The following is a 24385-nucleotide window of genomic DNA, read 5'->3' as shown; positions in this document are numbered from 1 at the left end:
TTAAACTCTATAAGAAATGCTCCTTCAGCTCTCCTTGCAAGTAATGGATTAGTTCTAGGCCCGCAATAAAAATGAAAAACAGTAATGAAAGATTTTTGGAATGCACAGTTTCAAAACAAAATGCTTTGCCATGGCTCAGCGAGCCCACTCAAGCTTTATAGAGGGTGCGTAGGAGTGCGGAACATAAGTCTCTTGTGCCACTTTGAAAGAACTGTAGTAGAAATATTGGAAGGGAATAATTCAAGAGCAGCAGATTTCACTGATCTTATATTTAAGAGTTTGCGTAACCAGAGGCCTTTTCAGTCTAGTAGGTTCAGTTGTTAGCCTCTTCCTCTGTCAGAGATATGTGTAACCACAGAACTGTAAAACTTGAGAAAGTCATGTCCATTCTGATAAATGACCCTCTAAGTCAAGCTGTTCCTTGATAAATAAAGATTTTGTAATTTTTTTTTTTTAACATATAATCTTTCCTTTTTGCGTGTGCTATAGTGATCACTTATGCAGCACGGAGCACTGCTTAAATGTCAATCCATACGCTTTCCACAGCTGCATCGATAATGGAACCAGATCAGAAGCAAGCATGGTTAAAAAATAGTATTTCCAGCAGAGGAGTGGAGAGATATTCACCAGTTCACTGAAGAATGTTGATGAGGCTCTGCAGGATCTCCATAACACATGGATGGCATGACAACAGTGATTACTGTAGCACCTTTTACCAACTAATTAGCTGAGACAAAATGTTAAATGGGCCAGTATGACATGTTTAGAAGCATCAGATCTGAGTCTGGTCGGCACACAATAAGAGGCTTAGAGAGTGTTGCTCAGTCAGTGCACCTTGGTAAGTTTCAGCTGTAGCAACTGTGCAGAAAGATACCTACAGGATGGCAACTGCAAGACAAAGGCCAGAATGCAGTAGAGAAAACAGCAACCATAGCACTGTGGTTTGAGGACCAGATGGAAAATCCTTCCAGCTAGACTTGATTTCTGTCGTTTATCTCTGCTTTTCGACTATGTGAGGTGAATCAGTGGAACAGCATTCACAGGTTTCTGATTCCTGCCTGTTCCCTTAGCAGAGAAGACATTTTAAGTCCATTATCACTGAAAATTTGCTATATTGATTGTAGAATTCAAAGTGGTCATTCCTGCATGTATCCTGCAAGCCTTGCAAATTGATTAAACTAATGAGTCTGGCCTTAGTACACAGATGCACACAGTATCTAATCTTTTTTTTGTCATGGAATTACTTTAATTCAGAAAAAAATAAGATCTGAAATAAATGCTAGTGCTAGCAAACTCTTCATCACTCACAGTCTCAGTCTGAGTCTGTAAGTGTGCAAAGGTTGGGTGTTGATGCAATAATCCCTCACATATAATCTTCAGAGTTCCACAACATTAGTCAGATTAATTCTACTGTATATGCTTATGCTCAGATCAAAGTTTTCTTTAGCTTGCATGACATGCACTACAAGCTGGTCATGTGTTTCTCTCAAAGAGCTACAGTGTAAGAAAATGTACAATTTCATGTTTTGTTTTGTTTTGTTTTTTTTTTTTTACAGCATTTCTGTCTATGCAGATAGCTCATAATCACACATTGCTGTATATGTATCAAATGAATTCAGATATGTATTCAGGTAGTCCTTGTAAGATGACAGCCATGAGGAAGAAAAAAAAAACACGCAGCTAAATTAATGCTTTTAGTGCTTTGGTGTATTTTATGAATGCTTTGTTTGTAATATGTTTTATTTTCAATTTCTTAAATATTCGTGTTCTATCTGCATAACACAAGTTCTTGATTGCATGTTTAAATAGGGAACAAATGTCGATTAATGCCGGTTTGCGTGGCAGTGCCTGCGGTCTGGTCATTTACTGCACCAGGGGAGAAAGTGAGTGTGAGGGTTGGGGTAGAGTGGACTATGCGTCTGAGGACTAAATCACAGTTTATCCCCAATCAAGCTTTGAAATCTGTTCCTATTCTTGGACGCCTCAGCACCACTATACGGCTCTGGTCTGCATTTACTTTCCCCTAAAGACTTTAGGCTGTGTGATGACATATGGCTTGTTTACAAATGAAAGTCTATGCTCTGCCTCAGTCAGCCCTGGATGCATGTCAGCTGTTTGCACAGTCACTTTGGCACCAGATGGTCACAGACACGTAATGTGAGTCTAATGATAATGATTAAACCACAGTGGCTGTGGGCACACTGAAATTCTGAAATATTTCATCAGATTATGACTTTAAGTCGTGTCTTTTCTCACAGCCGCCCTAGACCTGTTAATGTATCAAAAGATGATGTTGTCACAAAGTTAGACCCAATCACAGCAGCAGACGCACCTCAGCTGGTGTCTGAGTTTTGCATTTTTTTCTGGGGAGAATTATATACATAAAAACAAAGAGGCAAACAGTGCAACACAGCAGCACAGTGCATGCTGTGCACATGCCCTTAAGCTCAGAGGCCTGGGAGTGCACATTAAGCTCATTAAGTCTGCGGTGGAGATTATGGTGTGTTGCAGACCAGGCACCAGCGTCCAGTGGCTGGGATTTCTCCTCATTTTCAGATGGCAGGGAGGAAGTGGCTCGATGAGGGTGGAAGAGCACCTCCTAATCACATAAAATGCAATCCATAATGTGTTGCACACACCCACACTACCAAAAACAAACAAGTATGGTATGTACTGCAGGAGAGCAGAGCTTGGATACAGTGAGCTCCCATGATAATCCAAAACAAGTTCATGATATAAACATCAGTATGAACCCTGCAGCTTGTTATTGTTTCTGCCATCATGACCGACTCGGCACCACACTGAGGTCTGTCATCCTGTCAGTCAGCTTCCAGGAATAAAGGCTTCCAATGTGGAGGCAGTGCACGTGTGTGTGACAGTTATTATATATACACATAGTATATATCATATATATGTGTGTGTGTGTCTCATTCACTGTTCTCTAATTGGAAATGTGATTATAAAGAAGAATTCAGATGTTTGAGTGGTGGAATAGATAGGTGTATGTATATACATACAAATGATGGTGTTGCTGCAGAGAAAGAATGGAATAGCAGTGCAGCCTGGATTAATATAACATGACGTAAGCCTGTCTTCTAAGCTGGTGTCTGTGTGTGTTTCCCTGCTGGGACAAATGATGCTTTGGAAAGATTTTTGATGATGAATTTTGATATTCCCCGCCCATCTGTCTGTCTCCTACCGTTTACCCCAGAGATTCATTAACCTTTGGGCTTTTCAAGCTGAATAATGTCATGAGTAGTAATGATTTTTGCTTTGTCCTGGCCCACAGCCTTCCTTTTTGTTTATGCTCAAGTAAGCAGTATGGCTTGGCAGAAGATGGCAAATAGCACATCTGCTAAACTGGAGATACTAAAAAAAAAAAAAAAAAAAACACCCTGTGCAAGTGAAAGATAATTCTGGGAAACTTCCAAAACTCAACCACAATAATTCATATAGAAGCTGTAAAGTGGTTAGACATACAGTCATTTTTAATCATTTTCCATTGAATGAGGCCATACATGTCAGTTGTGCAAATGTAAATCAATAGCAACTAGATAGCCAAGTGCAGAAGAAACTTAATACTGCTGCTCTTCCCTGTGGTGTGTCTCAGGTTCCACTTTGGGTCCCTTTCAGTTTGCCTTTACCTCACACCTCAAGTTATGCTTGTATTGAAGATACTGTATCTATAATCACTGATATGCAAACAATATACCACATCTGTATCTTTCCTAGTAATTTACATGGCTCGTTAAATCAAAAATAAAGATGAGTTTCCTGCAGCTTAACACGGGAGCACCTGAGGTTGTTTTTGTGCCACAGAGGCTGTTTCTTTTCCTGGGACAACGCATTGGGTCCCTTCCTTCAAAGATAAGATCAAGTCTTAAAAACGTAACCTTGATCAGTATGTATAGCTAAATGTACTGCATTCATATGGCCCTTTTATCCAAAGTACATTAACAGTTCGCCCATTCACACACTCATACACTGATGGATGAACTACCACTCCTGCTCTGATCTGACCATCGGAAGCAATCAGGGGGTCTTGCATTGCACCTTAAAACCTCTCATTAAATGCATTGATTTTCATATCTGTAATGTCTAAAATCTTTTATATTATTGTGAAGCAGTTTGTGATGATGTTGTATGTGAAGAAGCATGGTTTTATTACTCTAATTACTTATCCAGTGTGTTTTCTTTTGTGGTTATACCCTTCATAAATCACGAGTGACCCTGACCCTGCACACATCAGCATGTAGATATAATGATCTCCTGCAGTACATAGCTGCAGAGAGGCCTGCATAGCTTTGTAACATTCCTGGAGTAAGTGAAGAGGACAGTTAGTGCTTTGGTTGTGGGTGTGTTTAAAATGGGGATGCGGGGTAACTGAGGTGGTGCTCAAGTGCAGGGAGAAAAAACATGCAGGCAGCTGTTTCCACCCATTGCTCTGCTGTTAGCTTGTCCCCACTGAAAGAATGAGCACTGACCTCAGGTCAACCTTGTAATGTATCCTTTTCAATAACATCCACCTCAGCTGTATGCTTAAACAGTAGTTTTATGGCACGTTCCATGGATTTTCTTTGTCTCTCAAGGGAAATTTATTTGTTGCCTTTGTCACAGTATAGGAGTCCAAATCAGGTCAGCTCGCGTGAAGCTTTCAGAGTAAATACAATCCGTATATAATAGCCTCCTGATCATCTACTCTGTTGATCACCACTGTGATTTTTGCTATTGGTGGATCACCCAGATGCAATCGTCAGCACCGTCATCATCATTATTTGGAGTGTTGTGCACATCACAGTCATGTTTTGGGTTGCTTACAAGTTATTGGTCAGTGGATGGTGAGAGATGAAAAAACCTGTTTATTTTATGAAATCCTCTCAGTAATTAGTAGTCAAAATACTTTGAACGTGTTACTGAAATCATTCTTTTAACGTGGGAAAGGACAATAATTTCATTATTGTGTGCAGGTAAACACAATCACACTGCCCTGTATATGTGGGTTAAGTCACATTAAACTCTTTGGTCCCATTCAGCTGTTTGCTTTTATTAGAGCTGCTGAGTCTGGGGAGGCCATGCAAATCCTCTTGCACCTAATCTAGTTAAGAATTTATTGGTTTTAAACACTTTTATTGCATAACAGTCTTGTGTTCTTTTGTTTTTTCCCCTCTTTTTTATTCTTTTTTTTTTTTTTTTCTAAATGGACAGTAACCTGGGCACAAACACATGCAGTTCACCAAGGCATCAGCTGACCTCAGTGGATATTTCTAAGTTGAACATTATCCTTAAATACACTTGGAAAAACAAACAAGACAAAAAAGAAAAAAACAACTCTTTGACATGTGCTTGAGGTTCCAATGTGCTCCTGACATCTTTCCTTTTTTCATGGTTTCTTTCTCTCAGTGGGCCAGAAAGGAGGGGTAAGGCAGCGGGGGATCCTGTGAGGGGCCCCCAGGACTCCCGCCGCATGGGCCCCCTGCTCCATTCTGCTGCGGCCGTAAGCCAAGATTATTCCACTGTTTGGTTCCACCAGATGCGGCAGCGCCACTGGATGGGCACTGTCTGGCCCTGATGAGCAGATCTAAGAGGGATTAGTGGCCTGTTGTGGTGGATCGGCAAGAACAGTGGGAGGCTGTCCACACACAGCTGTGTGTTTGTGTGTTTCATAATGCTCTGGCCTCTGGCCTGTCTCTGGCTTTGGCTCCAGTCCTGAACCACCTTTCCCTCCCACTGACCTCACAGTTCAGGGAGCTCTCGGACTGCAGACAGCAGGAACTCCGACATTTTTGGAACGGCATGAAAGCTTTCAAAGAAACATGATTCTCTCTAAAGGGTTGTGGGAGAGAAGTGCTCAGACAGGCGCACTGTATCATCTCAAAGTGTTGTCTTTTTTTCAGTGGCTGCAATTGTTCGGGACAGCTTCACAAACATTTCAAGCATTCATGAACACATCAAAATCTAATTTCTTGGGGAAAGATATAAGCCACTGCTGTATTAATACTCTAATGAAGGTATGTTTACAGAGCAATGACTCAGTGTAATTCTTGGCATACAGAGAGAAATCCTTGTTTGGGCCTGAGAAACTGCTGGTACCCCTACTGGCACAGACAATTGCTTCTCTGCAGGTGAAGCTGCCAAGTTGTGTTTATGTCCTTTCAATGACTGTGGTCATATTTCAAGTCCCCATAGCAGCCACTGTTAGGTGGTGACAGTTTCTATTTACAGAAAACAATCCCCATGGACAAAGAGTTGGTGGAAAATGTCAGATGATAAATGTCTCATGGAAAGAAATGTCTCAACATACCAGCATTTTTTCTCCGAGAAACATATAAAACGCCCTGTTACGTTTATCATAAGCTTTCACACCAAGAGAGGAGCACCGATAGCGAAATCCAACAGCAACATCGGCTCACAGCCGTCTGATCTCATTTCTTTGTTGACCCAGTGTTTTACTTTGGCTCAGGCTGCGTTGCTTTCTCCTTTTTCTCAAAACACTTTTCCTCAAAGACTTTCCTAATAAATCGGAAAGTGGAGCGGTCAGGAGAAAAGGCTGTCCTTCCAAGCTTTTTTCTAGAAGGCCCGAGTCCGCACACAACATCGCTAACAACTGTTTGGATTCAGTGTCTCTCTCCTCTCACTCTCTGTGTGTGTCTGTGTGTTTGATGTCGTGGTTTGGCTGTCCTCTAAAGCGTTCATTTCAGAGTGGTTACTTTGGGCCTCATTTTGACTCACTGGCTGTCTGCCTACACCCTGTGGTCTACCATCCACTACAGCAATTGCCTGCATGTGTGTGTGTGCATGTCTGTACGTGTGTGTATGTACAGTATTTCTTTTTGTGCACAAGTATTCTGCATTCCACGATAAACTGTCTCTGCTATACACTATATGTTGCTCTATCTGCAAAATAGGCCTGTTAAGTCTGGAAACGGAGGTGAACCATAAAGAAGAGCCCCTGGCTGTCAGCCAGCGCAACAACCAACCTCCAGTCAGCTGATGTTTTTCAGCTCATCATGCTGAAGCGTACAGTATACTGCAGTCAGCTCATGAGCCTATTAATGGAAGGACGAGGAGCGTATAGAACACGCTCATTACTTTTTAATGAAATCCATCATCTTTAATCACAGTCACAGATGCCATATGTGGACTGCTCATTTAAGTACAGAGCTTATTTATTTTGTTAACAGTTTTCTTCATTCATTTTGTCAGATGAATTCACTTCTGCTGCACTTCCTCAATGCCTTCCAGCGACTGATAAGCCAGACTCCTCTTTTAAATGCAGTGTATCAGCAACAGGATGACCTCGTCGTATGAGAAATGATGACAGGAGTGACAAGCTTTGTGTTACAGACAGCCGGTAGATATTTATCACTAAATCAGAATATTGCTGCAGCAGAGATAATTATGGAAAAGTTAAGAAACTGACTTAATCTAATGTGCATAATTTGATATCTCCTATCTATAGATGATGTTGACGCTATGGTGGCACCTCACTTGTAAAGTATGTATGGATCTTGGCCATTAGATACCATTAAAACAATGCTTATAATCTACAAAGTTTTCAGAGTTTTTGTCCAGTTTGAACAGACAGTAGACATCTTGTGCTGTGCTATCAACTGCCCTAACAACAGAGACTTGATTAAATAAATTTTACTGTCCTAAACTTAATTTGTTCTGATCACATTTTTAGCTTCTTGCAGACAAAGGACCGACCAAAAGTCAGAGCTATTGTGAGCCGCTAACTTCCGCCACTGCTGACCGTGATTAACACAAACATCTCTGCTCACAATGCCTGTGCTCAGTTCCTCTCTGTCGCTGCGGTAATGGCGGTGCCACTTGAGAATGCACTGCATAAATCAGATTTTATGTCATATCTCAAATAGCATTCCACAATACCTTTCGACATGCATGCTTGGCTGAACACTGAAGGCTGACATTATGCCTAATGATGTCCTTTTTCAAAATGCATACCTTTCCTTCTTCCTCTTATTTCCTTCTCATTTTCCCCAACTTGCATCCTGTTTGATTCTTCGAGACACATATTTTAAAAACAATAATGTTTTTTTATTGTGCATGTGTGATGCCTGAAGGAAGTCTAGGCCTGCTTCTGAAACTGTGCAGGGACAGACTGGAAGAGAGAAAAGAAGTGAACAAGTGTCAGGAACTCTTTGAGTCCAGAACAAAGAGCCCATGGACCTCAATGTTTATGACTCTTGATCTGCACATGGAGTTTGTCTCTGCAGCATGGCTGTTTGAGCTACGCGCTGTGAATCAGGCCAAGGCTCTCTGAGTGTGGAGAATTGAATTGGTGTGGATGTTTGTACAAGGGAACGGATGACAGCAGGGGAGGAAATGCTAATGAGCTTTATGGCCAATAAACAGGACATATATCTTCAGGTTGATAGATGCACATGACCTTTGGGGTGATTTAGTTACACTTAGGAATCTGTGTGAGTGTCTAGGGAAGCATGACGTCAAAAGGTCTTTTGAGTGCTGCTGAAGCAGAGATGAGAAAACAGAAAAAAGCTGATAAGGCTTCACTCAGAAAAAAATAATTTTCCCAGGAATCAGAATGTTTCTACCTTCACCTCATTCTAAACCCTCTTGGCACAAAACTGTGTCCCACTTTCCACTTTCATTCAGACTCTCAGTGACTCATTAACGTTGGTATGTCCCATTCAGACCATATCTGGGTGCCTGTGTTATTTGTTGTAACAGCATCGATCCTTCTGCTATCTTCCAGTCATTGACCTGTGTCTATTTGTACGTTTAAGCATTTAAAGCTCTTTGTGTTGTACTTTGTCATCAAAGATGAGGAATTTTAAAGGCAAGGATATATATATATATATATTGGATATATATACCTCCTACTGCAGCTTTTAAAGGAACAGAACACCCCCACCTTTCTTATTTTTCTCCTTCACCTCCCATAAGCCTCTGCAGCCTCGACCAAGCCTGATGAGATGGCTTTGGGGCCCCTTCATCAGATAATGGTGTGACTGATAAGGCTTATCTACTACCTAGACAACTCCGAGAGGTCTTCATTTATGGTAATGGAAAACAAATACTGATGTACAAATAAAAAAAAGTATAGAAAACATATTATAAAAGATTTGACTTAAAGGAATAGTTCAGCATTTTGAGAAATGTGCTTAAGGGCTTTCTTGCTGAAAGATAGTTGAGAAGGTTGATCGCACTCTCACATCTGTACAGTAAATACTGTCAGCAGCCAGTTAGCTTAGCTTAGCACAAAGACTGGAACGGAAACAGCGAGGCTGGCTCTGTCCAAAGGAAGCAAGTTATGCTAAGCTAAGATAATCTGCTGCTGATGGTAGCTTCATATTAACTGTACAGACATGAAAGCGGTATAGATCTTCTCATATAACTCGGGAAGAAATCAAGTGCGTCACTGGATGTTAACAAATGATACAATACCTCCATGAAAACTGGTATTTTCAGAACGGCACAAAACAACTTTGGCCTTCAACTTATTTCACCAAACTGGCAGAAAATATTTTCCAGACATGTGTTTTCACTGTTATTTGTCGTTCCCTCATAACGCAGCAAAGTAAATTGATCTTGCTTCTTTTTAACTTCCCGCACAAAAATGTTCCCGCTACCTGCTGATGTGAGTTTTTAATAGAGTTGTGGTTTCCCTCCTTTAAATCGCCCACTGTGGATTTCTAAAAAGCAGCATTTTTGTATTGTTGTACGACATATGACGTCCACATGTTTTGTAATCAAAATGCTCCGTACCTTCTTGTTGTGGTGTAGAGCTCGTGTTATAGCTTCACCACCAGATCAGGCAAAAACCACAAATTCTTAGAGATTTATCTTTCTACACCCTTGTGGTGTACCAAATAGCAACCAGCAGGGGATCTAACTTCAACCAGCCACTTGTAGAAAATAAAGCCGCAGAATAGGACCACATGTTTCACAGTCACATTAGGTATATGTTGGCTTGAAAGTGTTTATACAGTTAACAACTCAAGTTATGATTTCTATATGGGAAAAATACACTGTGTAATATAAAATACATCAAAGAGACCTCAACTCAGGGTGCCAAAGTGGCCTGAAATTACATATTTATGTCACCTCTTTCCCTTCATCAATCCCTGCCCACACTGGCAGACATAAAATCTGTCGGATAGAAACACACTCATATGTACTATACTACACGAAGGCTATGGAAAATGCTTCTTTCTAACCAGTGTCCAATAAGTACTTTTGTGACTGTCAGGGTGAAACAGGGTAAAATGACAAATTTGCCGGACCTTTTACATAACTTTGTGGTATGTTACCATACTATAAACGCCATAATACTTAATGTGTGACAATGTAGAAAATAATGACTTGTATAGACTTTGTTGCCTCTACCTCCTCCCATATCAGACGTCTCAGTGTATTCTTGCTCATTCATATTTGTGTAATATGTTACAGAGCAGACAATAATCCTTAACAGCACAATACATCTGATAGCACAGTAAATGTGCGAGGAGGGAGATGCTTTTAATTCTGAATTTGTGTCCTTGAACTACCTTTAAAATGATAGCAAACTCTCTCAAGCCAGAAAACATACAGTGGGCTGTGTTTTTATGTAACCGGCTTCAAACGCTAATAATCCATCCCTGCACTAATGTTCTTCTAAAGTTCAAAGAGTGCCATTTCTCCCTTTGGGTTTATGATATGTAGTACTGCAGAGCTCAGAGAATATGAAACTACACGCGCATGAAGTCCATTGATCTTGCTCTGATGCAAATTACATGGTTGACTGGCCACAAGAAATCTCTCAGTACAGAGGAAAGCTAAAAGGCTGTATTAGTACACAAAAAAGACTCAAAACATCTGTTGTGTGCGTGATGTCTCAGTGGTGGTACCACCTATTCCAGCTTGTGGTACAGAATAAACTAGGCTGCACTTTCATGCAGATTTTTAAATACTCAAAAATGTATTTAATGTTTTTACTTGGTCCTTATGAAACAGGGAGGTACTCTTTAAAGAGAGAAATGCAGCAATATATGCAAATGTCAGAAACAGAGGAAGGAAAACACATATGGAAATATGAATAACAGTCATAGTGCAATCATCAGAGACTGGGTGGGTTTCTGCCTAAATGGTTCCAAAAAGATTAATCATTAACTTCTTTACAAAGTACACAATGTGGCTCTGACTCGCATGAGGATAAAAAATAGAGAAAAACAGTATCAGCCTCTCTGGCACAGTTAGAAGTGCTTTTAAATCATCATCTTTGCCACAGGAATAATCTTTTGACATAACTCTTCCTGCCACAATGATGGAGGTCTGCACAAAGTAAAACATCATAGCTGGTAGGAAAAGGGCACTGACTGTGTGGGCAGCTGTCATTTTTTTTTTTTAAAACCTTTCGCATTTCTCTATTGTGCAGTAACCAACACTTTGCTATGGTAAAACAATACATATGTCACTGTGCACACAATGCTAGATGACAAATAGCAAGAGGAAGACTGCTGGTTTTCTGGTGCATACGAGCCCCGTCTTGAACACACTGCAGCCATAACAGTATGAGCATTTTGTCTTGATGTTGTCCTGATATTCAATCCAGGTTCCACACACTTGTGATAAAACATTAGATCGCTCAACGTTTATCCCTTGAAAATTGTTCTCATAAGGACGACAAAGCCGTGGGGTTAGCTTAGCTTCAAGTAGAACATCCAATGAAATGACTGGCCTGCAAACAATGGATAACAGGCAACTGTAAGTAGCACTGGATTTGCTGCTTGTATACCCTCTAAATCTAGGCAAAAGGAAGCAGTAGTTACTGAATGTGGTTACATGTATGACCCAAACCCTAACAATCCTACCTCTGAGTGGCTGTGTGGCAGCCTCTGTACCCTCTGTCCAAATACTGGCCCACTAGTGTCAAAAAAAAAACAAAAAGTGTGCATCTGACTGCACCGTAACATGTTCAAAACTGTATTAAGTCTTTCATGGGAGGTGCTGGAGTGAAATAAGGACTGAACTGTTCCAAGGATGATTTCATTCAGCAGAAGGGTTTCTATTTGATTTTAAAGGTAAAATTTCTAGGTTCAGTGGTCACAATATGTCTGCAAAGCAAAACGGAGCAGCTGATCTGTGAACTGCTGAGAGCTGATGGCAAAACACATTTGCTGTGCTGTTTTCAGAGTGGTGCTGCCAGCATGGCGCTGTGTGCCTCCCTCTCTCTCCATCCTGCTACACTGTGGGCCTTTCAGACTCCCCTCTCTGGGCCCCCGTCCCTCCCAAAGCCCTCCTACTCTCTATTGTTCTTGTGTTTGGTGTTTTGTTTGAGGCCTTCCCTTATCAGATGTGCAGCCTCCAACTTTCCTATTTATAAACATCTCAAATATCTCCCTCTGTGACGTTCTCTGTGCAGCTCCCTAACTAAATGCATTATTGAGTCCAACATTAAACAGAGCAAATCATTTGATAAATCTACAGGCCATGTCTGTCTGCCTCCATGACATATCACCATCCTCTCTCTCTACTCCCTGGACATTCCCCACTCCTTGCCTGCTAACAGCCCCATTTATTGGCCTTTTTAATGCATTGTGGGAGGTTTGTGTGGAGGTAAAGCTGAGGTGGCCGCCCTTGTCTGGAAGCCTTGTTTTATGGGAGGTCTATGTTCACCACACAGGATTTTCTAGAGACATGCAGACGTTAGCAGACGACAGAGTGCTGGCCATACCCACCTCCCTTTCCTACACACAGCTGGAATTAGGACATTATAATCCATTGTCCTTATGTTCCTCATGTGCACATTATTTATGTATTTAAGGTGGTGGAGGGATGAGTTGTGTGAGCAGTGAGGTCATGTAGAGGTGGGACTCTATGTTTATGGCCAACACATGGAGGACCTTGGGAAGGATCAGTGAACCACAAGGGTGTCATTACACAGTTTTTCTTACATCAGCCACATTTCCTTCACACCCAAAAACACATGACTGCAGTGCAAACAAAGAACATGCCTCTGCGCTGTCCAGAAACACAAAGACAGATTGAGCTGCCAGAAAACCGTCACTGCAAGGTTCTCCGAACCCCTGGGTTTGTCCGGGTGACATCTTGAGCTGAAGTCACTCTGCAGCTATGTTGGAGAGCCAGACTTCAGGCTTAACCAGCTTGCATAAGAAAGCCTGAATAAATGCATGGGCCTCCCTGTGCTTTCAATCAGATAAGAGTAAGTCCAGGGAGCAGGCATGGACTTCCCTGAGCATTCCTCCGCTGCTACACACAAGGCAGCTTTTGTCTGCCCGCCATATCTGAGGCCCCTATTCCAGTGGCAATGCACGATGCATACTGTTTATTAGATGTAGAGGCCTTTAGTCACTTGTTCCTAACTGGATCACACAGAAAGATGATGTGATTAGAGCCTATATCTACTGTACATAATCATCCACCCAGCTCTAGTTTGTGGCATTAAATGGCATGGAGATAGCAGAGAATCTCTGCCTCTTCATATCACATTATCATTATGGTTTGTTTCCACCACCTTTATTAATGTTTAGGTGTTTACCATGCTGCACCTACTGCTTTCAGTGTAACTGAGAAAATCCATCACACAGTGCGAGTGAGTTACATCACAATAAATCTTGAGATGTTGATATGTTGCAATATATCATTCAGCTGAAGCTATAAGAGTTTTATGGTCTCTACTGGGACACACAGGGAGAAAAGGTATCATTATATTTGGATCCCTTGGGGGCATTTCTGACTTTCTACACCTGGATACATTAAATTCAAAGCAAGTATGGTACACAAGAAAAACACCAAGAGGGAAAAAACATGATTTAGATTGAGATGGCAGATATAGAGTAATCTATACTGCCTGCAAACATCTATTTATGACTTTGCTACACAATACATTCTTTTAGCTCTTGATATATGTCTCTCATGTGCAAAAAAAGAGGTGGGTCATATCACTGTAGTTAATGTGTCACATTCTGAATATAGTCCCATTTCCACCTCAGTAACTGACTTGAAATAACTACAATAATCCATTGCTTTATCATTAAATGATGTCTGTATGTAACTGCCTGCAGAAACAAAATGGTTTCAGCTTCTTAATTTGGCTCTGAGCTGCTAATTTCCATATGCTAAATCCATGCAAATAGTTGCTCTACTAAACTGAATGTCAGGCTTGTTTTTCGACATGCTTTTATCTCAAATTGCTCAAAACTATTTCTGTTTACGATGTTGCACTTCTGGGGTTTGGCTGATGGATTAAATGTCATGAAAAGTGTTTCCATCCCATTAATATCTGATGTCATTATGCTGGCATTTCTTTTTTCCAGAATTAGACCTACCATAAATAATACTTCATTATGTCTAATAGCTTGTTTACCGGTTTTGGCTTAGTACAGAGTTTGATGTATGGCTCTTTAAACTGTGTATACTACATTGTAATTCAGCCACTGCACCACAGGGACAGAGATTTATGACACAGATTATTTTGCAAATAGTTGGTGATGCAAATACAAACCAACAAAGCTGGGATATCTTTGCAAATGGTTGGCTTTCTGTACTGTAACTAATACCTGTGGCATATTTAAGTTTTGATATACCAAGTAAGATATTTGGCTGTTTTGAGGACATCCATTTGTGAATAAATAAAGGAAATCTAAGTTAAACCCTGAGACAGAAGTAACCTCAGGCATTTATGAATTGCCTGCAGACATCTGCTTCTGTTCACAAATACAGATGAAGGAGGAGAGAGATTTGGGATGGATAGAAATGTACAGATGCATGAACAGACAGTATGGTTTTACAGCACTGTTTCTTCCCAAAATGCCATGAACCCATCACTCTGCACTTCAAAGAGAACAATGCATTCTGGGGAAAACTGCAGGATTTTGCTGTTGTGTAACGACCAAGGGGTGTTTCTAGTAGAGGCTGTGTGTGTGTGTGTGTGTGTGTGTGTGTGTGTGTGTGTGTGTGTGTGTGTGTGTGTGTGTGTGTTCGTCTGGGCTGGTGTGTGAGTGTGTGTGTGGGTGAATGCACTTGATCTGATGAAGTGCAGTCTGTCTGCTCATTCACTGATTATCTCTGTGGTATTTTCCACAGAAGCTATGATTGGTTAATCTCATTCTACGTGTGTTAACATTGGGACAAAGTGGGGCAACAGGGAGCATCATTGTCTTAAGTTTAAGTGGAAACTAAAAGTTGTGAAAGTTTACCTTTATGATGATTCAATCTTCATGTATTCCTGCTCAATGGTCCAAAAAATGTCAGAAAAACCCATCCTATGTCCATCTGATTGTCTGGTGTTCATTGCTTGGTTAGGGTTAGATGGTTGGCTGGATGGTTAGGATTAGAAAAATGTCAGCGTCAGCACCAATCAGAGGCAGTGTAGGGCTCGATGTTTGGTGGGAAAAAGTAACGCAGAGAAGCAGAATAACAGGTCATTAGAACATCTTTAACAGTAAAAAAAACCTAAGTAAGAGCAATGGAGGAGGGATCCCTCTTTCAGGATGGACGGACACGCAATAGTTGTGTTCAGAATAGACCAAAATAGTAAAATTAGCATATGGACAATCAGAATGACAAAATTAGCAATGGATTGGAATATGGATCTGGGAGATTGAGCAGCTTCCAGGTGCCACCAAACAGACTTGAGCCACGCCACCACCTCTCCACCATGGAAAGAGGACAAATACAAGACACACAAGTGCATATTTAGGCTTTTAAAAGTCTGCATTTACACTACAAATTACAGGGATATCCCTTTAGAAGATGAGCCTGATTTCTCATAGCGCTCTCTCTCTTTCTGGTGCCATCTGGGGCCATGCTGCTGTTTTTATCACATTTCTCAGATTTTGGAAAGACCCTCAGATCATTTCAAAGAACTTCCACCGAAGTCAAGAGGTGCACATGACAGATGGCTCTGCTGCCATGAGTGGAGTCCGCCATGTTGTTCGTGGAAGCCAGTTGGGAGTATAGGATGAGACTGTGTTGGTGTTGCCAAATAGCAGGCATCTGGATTGAGTTTCACCCCGCTGAGGCTGGGTCTTCAGCAGATGGTGCTCGCCAAACAAGCAACACAACCCTGATTAGAACCAGAGGGGCGGTCCTTGCACTTATGTGCACTCATTTCATGCATGCTTGTCAAAAAGCCAGTTTTAATACCATGTACCTCAGGAAGAAGAGTGCTTCTACACTGTTCTGTGGTTGGGGCAGGGAAAGCTTCATTTACTGGAAAAGCAAGTGGTGATTGGTCAGCAGTGTTTTTTTCTGTTTCTGTTAACTTCAAGGAGAAACTGCAAGTGCTTAGTGTGAAAATATAATTTAGGCTTTAATTTATTTCATTGTGGGTAGCATTTTTGCTCAGAACAAAGGCACCCAATTTGTCTGCATGTTAGCAAATGGAATTTAGGACAGATGGTGTTGTGTAAACACTTCAATTGAACCAGCTTTGCAGTAAAATGTCTTCATCAAGCTCATCAGTGAGAACAAACAAGTACAGGGCGACATAAGAGTGAGATGTCACATCGCTGCAAGCTGCTGCACAGACTCACAACGTTCACTTCTTTTCATTCAGACTGAGTGTACCCTCGAATTACCAAGCATTAGCTCCTGAATCCTTTGCAAAGAGAGGTGGGGGCGCCCTGAGCTACTGTTCTGCTGGAATACAGGATGGCAGGTTCTTTTGAAACGCTCACCACATGATGTCCACATGACACAAAAAAACACTGCAGCGCTAACCCACAATGGCCACAGAGTTTACTGGCTGTGTGGGAGCTGATGAGAGCAGACTGCGAGTGTTGGCAGCTGCCATGGTGGTCCCAGAGACTCAACGACGACATCCATCAGGCTTTGAGCAGACTAAAGAGGCTGAATGTGGGGTTTTGGCTAAAGCCTGGCTAGGTGTAGAGGATTTTGGCATGCTGAGGGCCGTATGGTTTGCCTTGCAGTAAACTGTCACCTTCAATTTGTTTGCCCTGCCTTGAAGTGGCATCTTTGTTCTTCTGAAACACTTGGGTATAACAGTGTTAAAGGAAAGATCCTCAAATCACTCGAAAGGGAGTTTACTCCAAAATATTTAAAGGATTTCTTTTGTCTTTGTCTCAAGTAGAATTATTAGTACATTTCAAAGCAGTTAGTGTCCATTAAAATGCAAAATTAAAAAGAACAATCTTAATGGAAAACAGAAAAATGTGGGTTAGTCTATGCCTGAATATATTGTATGCTATAATATGTTCATATACAATAGTCTATTACAGTCCTTGTGTGTTCCATGCTTGGCAACGTCTAAATTGGTTGTCAGGGGTTGGCTGCAGAGATTCAGGTCTCACCTGCTCTGATAATGTGTCATGTTCATTTCCAAATGGGTAAATGGGCTCTCAGTGTTAGAGTCAGATCATAGGCGGCAGTGAAACAAAACATGGGACAGCTGAGCCAGTTGTGAAACATCATGTGCTTGGACAGAATGGTAGGATAACATTTTAACAGCTGCTCCTGTCCTGAAAAAACACAACTTGAAAGTGCCAACACCCCATCACTGACCCCCCTCACTTCCAGTGTGCGCTGTGCACAGCACTGCTGATGTGCTGCTGGAGGTGGTGTTTGGACAGACAGAGGCTTTGTCAGAGAAAGCTGATGTGACTTATGTGAAGGTCTGGGGGCATGAGAGAGAGGCCGATATTATACACTTTTCCTCGAACTTGCATACTGTACCCACAGGGCCCATGACCACAGAGGCTCTCTGTAGATTTGTGTTTCTCACTCGTATTCCCCTTTGAGAGGATTCCTTCTGCCCTTTCCCACAGCCTCCATGTAAGGGTCTAGTTGAAGAAAAGGACAGAAGCCTCTATATACAGCTGTGCCTCCTACCCAGTAAACTTTGACTGTGGGGACTTTTAATGAACTGCCACAAAAATGAAATTAGAACTTCTTTGCTTAATTTACTTATATTTACATCTTTATTCAATGCCTCACTTCAAACTAATGCATGGGATAAAAGATAACGTGATATCCTTCGTGTGAACTGACTGGAAATCTTCCAAGGAAACTCAATAGTTGGCACTGAAAAACAAGTGGACATACACAACACCCACACACATTGGATGAAATATTTGCAGCCAATACAAAAACATGGAAGGAGCAAGAGAGGAAGCACATTGTGCTGCAGTCTACTTCAGTGGTTTTCCTGTATGAATCATAACATTGGTCTCCAAAGGTGCTGCAGCAGCCAGGCTCAGAATGTGTTTCTTGTCCAACTAAGTTCTGGAAGTGTGAAAAGTTGGTTGACCTTGAAATGAACCGGGAGATTTTATCTGCGGCAACTGGTCACATTCTCCCTCTTTCACTGCCGGTGGCCATGGATACAGTCGTCTTTGTTAGTTAGTGGCCATCAAAGACATCAAAGAGAGAGCAGTGAACACTTTGGCTTTGCGACTGACCACTTGACCCTCGGACGCCCTGCTTGTAGAGAGCTGTAATAGGAAATGAACTAAAGATTACTCGGGCCACAATCAGTCAGGGGATAAAAAAAAGGAGGATATTGGCCTTTGCAGCACAGAGAGAGAATACTCAGGCCTTCCAGAGATAAATGCTAGGGTGGTGGTCCTTCACATTCAATTAATACTGACTTTGGGTGGCATGGCTGCTGCTTTGAAGAATTCAGATTTGGCTCTGTTATTTCTTGCCTTTGAAAAGGGCAGCTGTGACAAGGAATAAATAACAATTGGACTAAACAGCTCTGGCCAAAATGTCATCTTTAATGTCACCCTGGCCATTGATGCAATGCTGAGCAAGCTTTGATTAGTGGACACACGTCTTTCCCCTCTCCTATCCTCCTCACCTTTTGCGACCTTCATACCCTCTGGGTGTAATTAGAGTAGATGCACTTTATGTATTTCTTTTAGGGAGAGAGGAAAGTTTTATTACATCCATCACTGCAGTCAACATTTGCCAAAAACCGCCAAGGTTTATGTTTGCTTGTGTATTGGTAGTAAAAGTAAAACTGTGTCACAGTGTATGACTAATGTGCTGAAAAATAGATGCAGCGCTGAACGAAAACGATTCCGTTTGAACTGTTTTATCAAGGCCAGATTACTGGCATGATCCCTAAATACAGTTTTCCTCAAAGTCTGCCATTTTGTATCCTGCAGTGCCAAAGCAAACAGTGTGCATAAAAGTGCAGGGATAAGATGCAGCAGATTTAGTAATACTCAAATTTTATGGTGTTGAAATAGTCACTGCTCTTTATTTTTTAATAAATTATAGTGACTTGGTTCAAGAGGGTCCTCATGATGAGATGAAGTCTTTCATGCATTTACAACCTTAAATCAACTTTCCTGTATTTGAAGGTGATATTATAATCACATACATTCCAATGAAATTACCGTTTACAGTGGCTTTTTTCCTCGCTGTGTCATATTGCATTGAAATTTGCTGCATACTGAGCTTGCAAAGAGTCATGCGGATTCTCATTCGAACTTCTTTTTTAATCTCACACTTTCACAAAAAGTTATGAACAGTTTTATAGCTCTTACTTGGGCCAAAGTTGGCTGCTGCAATGTTCTTTAGGAAATCTGCAGCCTAAGAAGCCAGTCTTGCATGTAAAGCAGAGTCTCACCACGTGGCAACGAGCGTGTAGGCAAAGTAAGGTAAAGCTTCATTTTAATACCACCAACCAAGTTAAGGACAGTTTGTCTCCCCTTCAACACATAAACAGTTGAGAGAAAATAAAGTCTGAAGGTGCATTAACTCTTTGTATAGACAAAGAATCACAGAATGATGTCTGTGCCCTCTTCCAGTCCTGTAATCACTGTAAACACATGCACACAAAGATCATTTCCAATGTAGTTAGAACTGGTGCCATCTGAGCCAAGGAGAACAAAAACGAAATTTTCCCCCCATTGTTTGAGAGATTTGAGGGACTACACACTGCTAAGGAGGTATGTAAGTCATTTGTGCTGTTGCAGAAATAGCCAGGGATGGATGTGCGTGTTTGGGACCAACTGAGGGAACCACAGTTGGTGTGCTTGCCGAACTGACTGGATAAACAGGGGATTCATGTGGACATGCCCTGCCACAATAATGACTTCTTCATAGAGGGTTCTGTGAGGAAACAGTTCTGTTTTCATTTAAGTCCCAAAATGAACATCCTTCTGAGACATCAAACTATTCTGTTGGCTAGACTCCACTATGCGCTCTAGTCTGTCCTTTTCACGCTCTGTTTCGGTAGAACCTCCCTCTCTGCTATGAATCAGCCATTCATTATCAGTAATTTCACAAACAGGATGTCCAGTTGTCTTGGAGAGCTAACAGTGACAAAGCGATCATTGCTTCCGGAGAAATCAGAGCACCTTCCTCTGGTCTCTTGACTGATGTAAAGATGATTGGGAAATCATATGCTGTTCATGTGATAACCATAAGTCTTTAAAACACACAGTTCTTTATGTAGCGAGGCATTGCATATTTTTGCAGTACATACTGTACTTTGTTTAACAGTCATAACTAATGACATGGGTCTCTTCCTAGCTTACAGCGCAATTAACTGTGGAGACACCCTTAAGACATTTGCACAATGGCATGCACAGAAAGATGGAGTTAAAGCTGGGTGCCATACTTTACAGGTGCACTAGCAGGGCAGAAGCTAAACAGCACGGGCATGTCTGTCATCTCTGCAGGGAATGAAGGAAGAATGGGGAAGAAGTCAATTATTATTGCAGTTTTCAGGGGCTAATTTATGTGACCTAACTGTGGAGCAAGACTGAAAAAACATAGAAAGGATACAAAGTCAGAAGAATTGTGCTTGATGTTTATTGAATTGCACTGCAACAAGAAAACTAGCTGAACTTTAATGTTGCAATGTGAAGCAGCGGTGTTCTGCTTAGATATTCTCACTCATTCACTCTTTAATAGCTGCAATAAGTAATGTTTTGGCCACTGGAGGGAAGCGGAAACAAGCTGTGAACACAACACTGACCTATCATCGCTTTGTCAGTTGATACAGAGTTGTTATAGAGCCACTTCGGATTCATTTAGAACTGTTTTTCTGTCCACCTGCTGAATGTAGGGCCAATATTTACATTCGTTCCAGCTCTGTTTTTGGTCACTCTGACACCTGAGGGACATATCTGGCTCTTTAGCGAGTGATCATGCTACACTATGTTCACTAGCTAGTTGCTAACTTTTTGTGCTGTATAGACAGCAGTGTATCAGAGCTTTTATGCTTATGAAAGCAACTTCTGGAAGTAATTACTATTGGAAGCACAACTACACACACTGGGTCTAAACTCAAAACATCCTCATACCTAAATGACTGAATGGGTTGACTGCCAATGGATCCCAAAATGACATAGCTTATGTGACCACTGAAGAGTACCAAGGACAGGCATATCTGACCTCTGTTGTTGAGGACCTCCATCATACCGCACCTTCGTGATCACATGGTTAACATTGTGAATCAGTTGTGGTTTTTGTAGGTTTAAGCACCAAAGCAGGACACGAACAGCGGTGTCACCTGACTTCCTCCTTTGTGCACATCAGGATTACAATGGTCACTAGAGGTCGCAGCCACACAGGAAATATAACCATGGGTTGGAATAAGCTACTTGCACAGGCGACCTAGACGACCATTTTTCTGGTTAGGACAGGTCGTCTAAACTTGTTCTTGTAAACTCTTTCCAAACGGGGGTCTGGATTTCCCCTGTTTTTCCCAACAAATGCTATAAATGGTTACGGGAGCCCTCAAGCATTTATTGGTTTTACAGTGGGATAAACCTAATCAGAGCACATCAAAGCCTGTGTGTCCAGGCGGGGATTGGACCACTCACTTAGCCACTCACTGTATTGAGATCAGTTGACACTGCTCTGTGTGAAGCTGAAGGGATGATTCTGTGAAGGGTTCTGTTAAAAGGCTCAGTGGAGTCTCTGGCTTTGGCCCAACCACTGTCCCGATTGCATTCCTCAGGGGCAAGCTGTCCACTGTTATCTCTGCTCACTCCAACAGAGGCCCCTGAAGCCACAAAGGACTTGCTGTGTTGGCCTCTCCTCACCGTGGCCTCATCACATTTGCTGAAGAGCCAGAGGCCGACTTCAGAAGTAGCTAATTATCATGACGCCACAGCAAAGGATGCACCTGCAGACAACAGGTGTTTATGTCCTTAGTCTGTGAGGAACCTTCCTTTATTCTCAAGGAAACATCTCAGGACTTGGCAGCATAGTAGACATTTATTATGTAGCATGTCTGAAGTAATCACATTTCACTTGATATTCCGAAGGAGGACATTTCTCTGGAAGTACATCAGAAGGATTCATTCCTCCCGTCCTTAAAACTTCTCTGCAGACAGTCAACTTATTGCATGCAAGCCAGCACATGCATGTACACAAGCGTACTGTGCACATGATTGCTTGGTTAGGTTGGGTTAATGATCTCCCTTGGCAGATGTAAATGTATCAGGGGGAGTGTCAGGGCTAAACCTGTGGCGTCAGTCTTCAAAGCAACGCAGCGCCACGTCAGAGAATCTGCAGGTGTGTAATCTAAAATTTTAGATAGAAAAAAAAGTGGAAGGAGTGTCTGAGTGGGGGCTCCGGGGTGAGCGCCTGCAGTGGGAGGGGAGGGGCTCTGTGGTGTAACATTTCTGTGTGGAGGATTAGGGTTGTTTGAGGGGAGATAAGACACCGCGGGATCACAGCGCTGTTAAATGTATCTGCCAGAGCCAGCACAGGAACAGCAGCAACGCAGAGACTCTGCCAACATTCCTGGGGATCAACACCAGCCGAAGACTCCTACCTCCCTCCCCTGCTGCCAAAACTTAAAGAACATCTGATAAACGACGCTCACTGCAGACTAGACATGTCAAAATGTAGTACTTTTTATTTCTGAATGGTTTCAGTTACAAAGTGATTTGTTTGTCCATATAAGATAGTTGGCGCTCTATTTTCACCTATAAGAGCTGGAATATAGTGCCACAATATTTTGGATATATTTTATAGTTGTAAGGCAATGCTACTCAGCTCTATTAGTATATCCATTTGTACTCACCATGCATCATGTCAGCACTATCAGAAAACACAACCTGACCATTTGAAGGCTCCAATTAACCTCTCAAATCAGGGTTGGCATCCAGGTGATGGAGGAGGATGATGGCCATGATCCCTCTGAGTATCTCAGGGGATAGTCTTGATTTGCTGCACTGTGCTGCCATGATTGAATGGCAGGACTGTAATGAATCAGAGGACTGCTTGCATAGGCCTACCAGCATGACTCATGACAGTATTTGTAAAGTGACGAGGACATCTAGTGGTCAAAATTAGTTGTGAATGTGTATCTTCTTTTTCTCTCTTGCACACATTTATTTTTTCTCTGAATGCAGCTCATATTTTACGATCCAAAACACACGAGGCAGAACCAGTGAGAGCATTATTAACCTATATGAGGCTTCCAGCTGCACACAGACATTAAAGTAGCAGAGAGCTGTCAGGTGCACCGATGGATGTAGTGTGTGCAGGCGCTGACTAGAAGGCATGTTGTCTGCGTTAGATGACAAGCTCCTCTCCACACCTGAGCCAGCACAGAACTCAATACCGTTCACTCGTCACCTGGCTTCTAATTTAAAAAATATCGACTAGCGTTCAGTAGAGTACAAGCACTCACAGTCACTCATGTCCTCCAGCTATGAGAAATCCTTTTCTAATCTATGGAAGCTCCTTGTGAAACGTGGACATGAAAATGACTGTGTCACGGTGAGTCCTCTGGCCCTCTGATCTCACAGTGGACTTAATAAACACTCCAGTTTCTCTGTGTTTGGATGTGGGCTTTCTCTATGGTTGCTTTGGTGAACAGGATGTTTGATCTCCAGGTAGCAGCAGCTGAGGGGAGATAATATATTAAAGGTCGAGGACAGATGGAGAGACAGCGCTGAGGGTAGGAAAGAACACGGGAGATTGGTCAGGCGGATGGGAGGATGAAGTGTAGACAAACAGGTCAGTGTCAGCCAGTGGCATTTCTTTACACTACACACACCCGCTGCAAGCCTGGAAACAACAGGTGCATGAATTGCTCCGCTTGTTCATTCAGATATATTCCCAACTTGCTACATATTTAAAAGCTTTATGTTCATGTCAGTGAAGGCACCAGGTTCAAATTTAAATACAATCTTTATTCAAGCTCATAGACATCTCCCAAATGTATAATCCAGTGAACAGCAACACAGGCATTTACAATTCAAGGACAAATAATTCACTTTTACAATAACAAATTGAAGGTGTTTTGCCTCTTGAAGATACTTTTCACCAGCTGTTGCCTTTAAATTTAGACAGCAGACGACAAACCAAATACTCAATTCAACAATATTTCTATATTAGTGCCTTAAAAAAAATGTGTCAGCGCTAACGGTCGTGAAACAAAATGGTGATGATAATCCGTTAA

Source organism: Chaetodon auriga, chromosome 16 (genome assembly GCF_051107435.1).
Source record: "Chaetodon auriga isolate fChaAug3 chromosome 16, fChaAug3.hap1, whole genome shotgun sequence".
Classification (NCBI taxonomy): domain Eukaryota; kingdom Metazoa; phylum Chordata; class Actinopteri; order Chaetodontiformes; family Chaetodontidae; genus Chaetodon; species Chaetodon auriga.
This window is presented reverse-complemented; position numbering follows the sequence as displayed.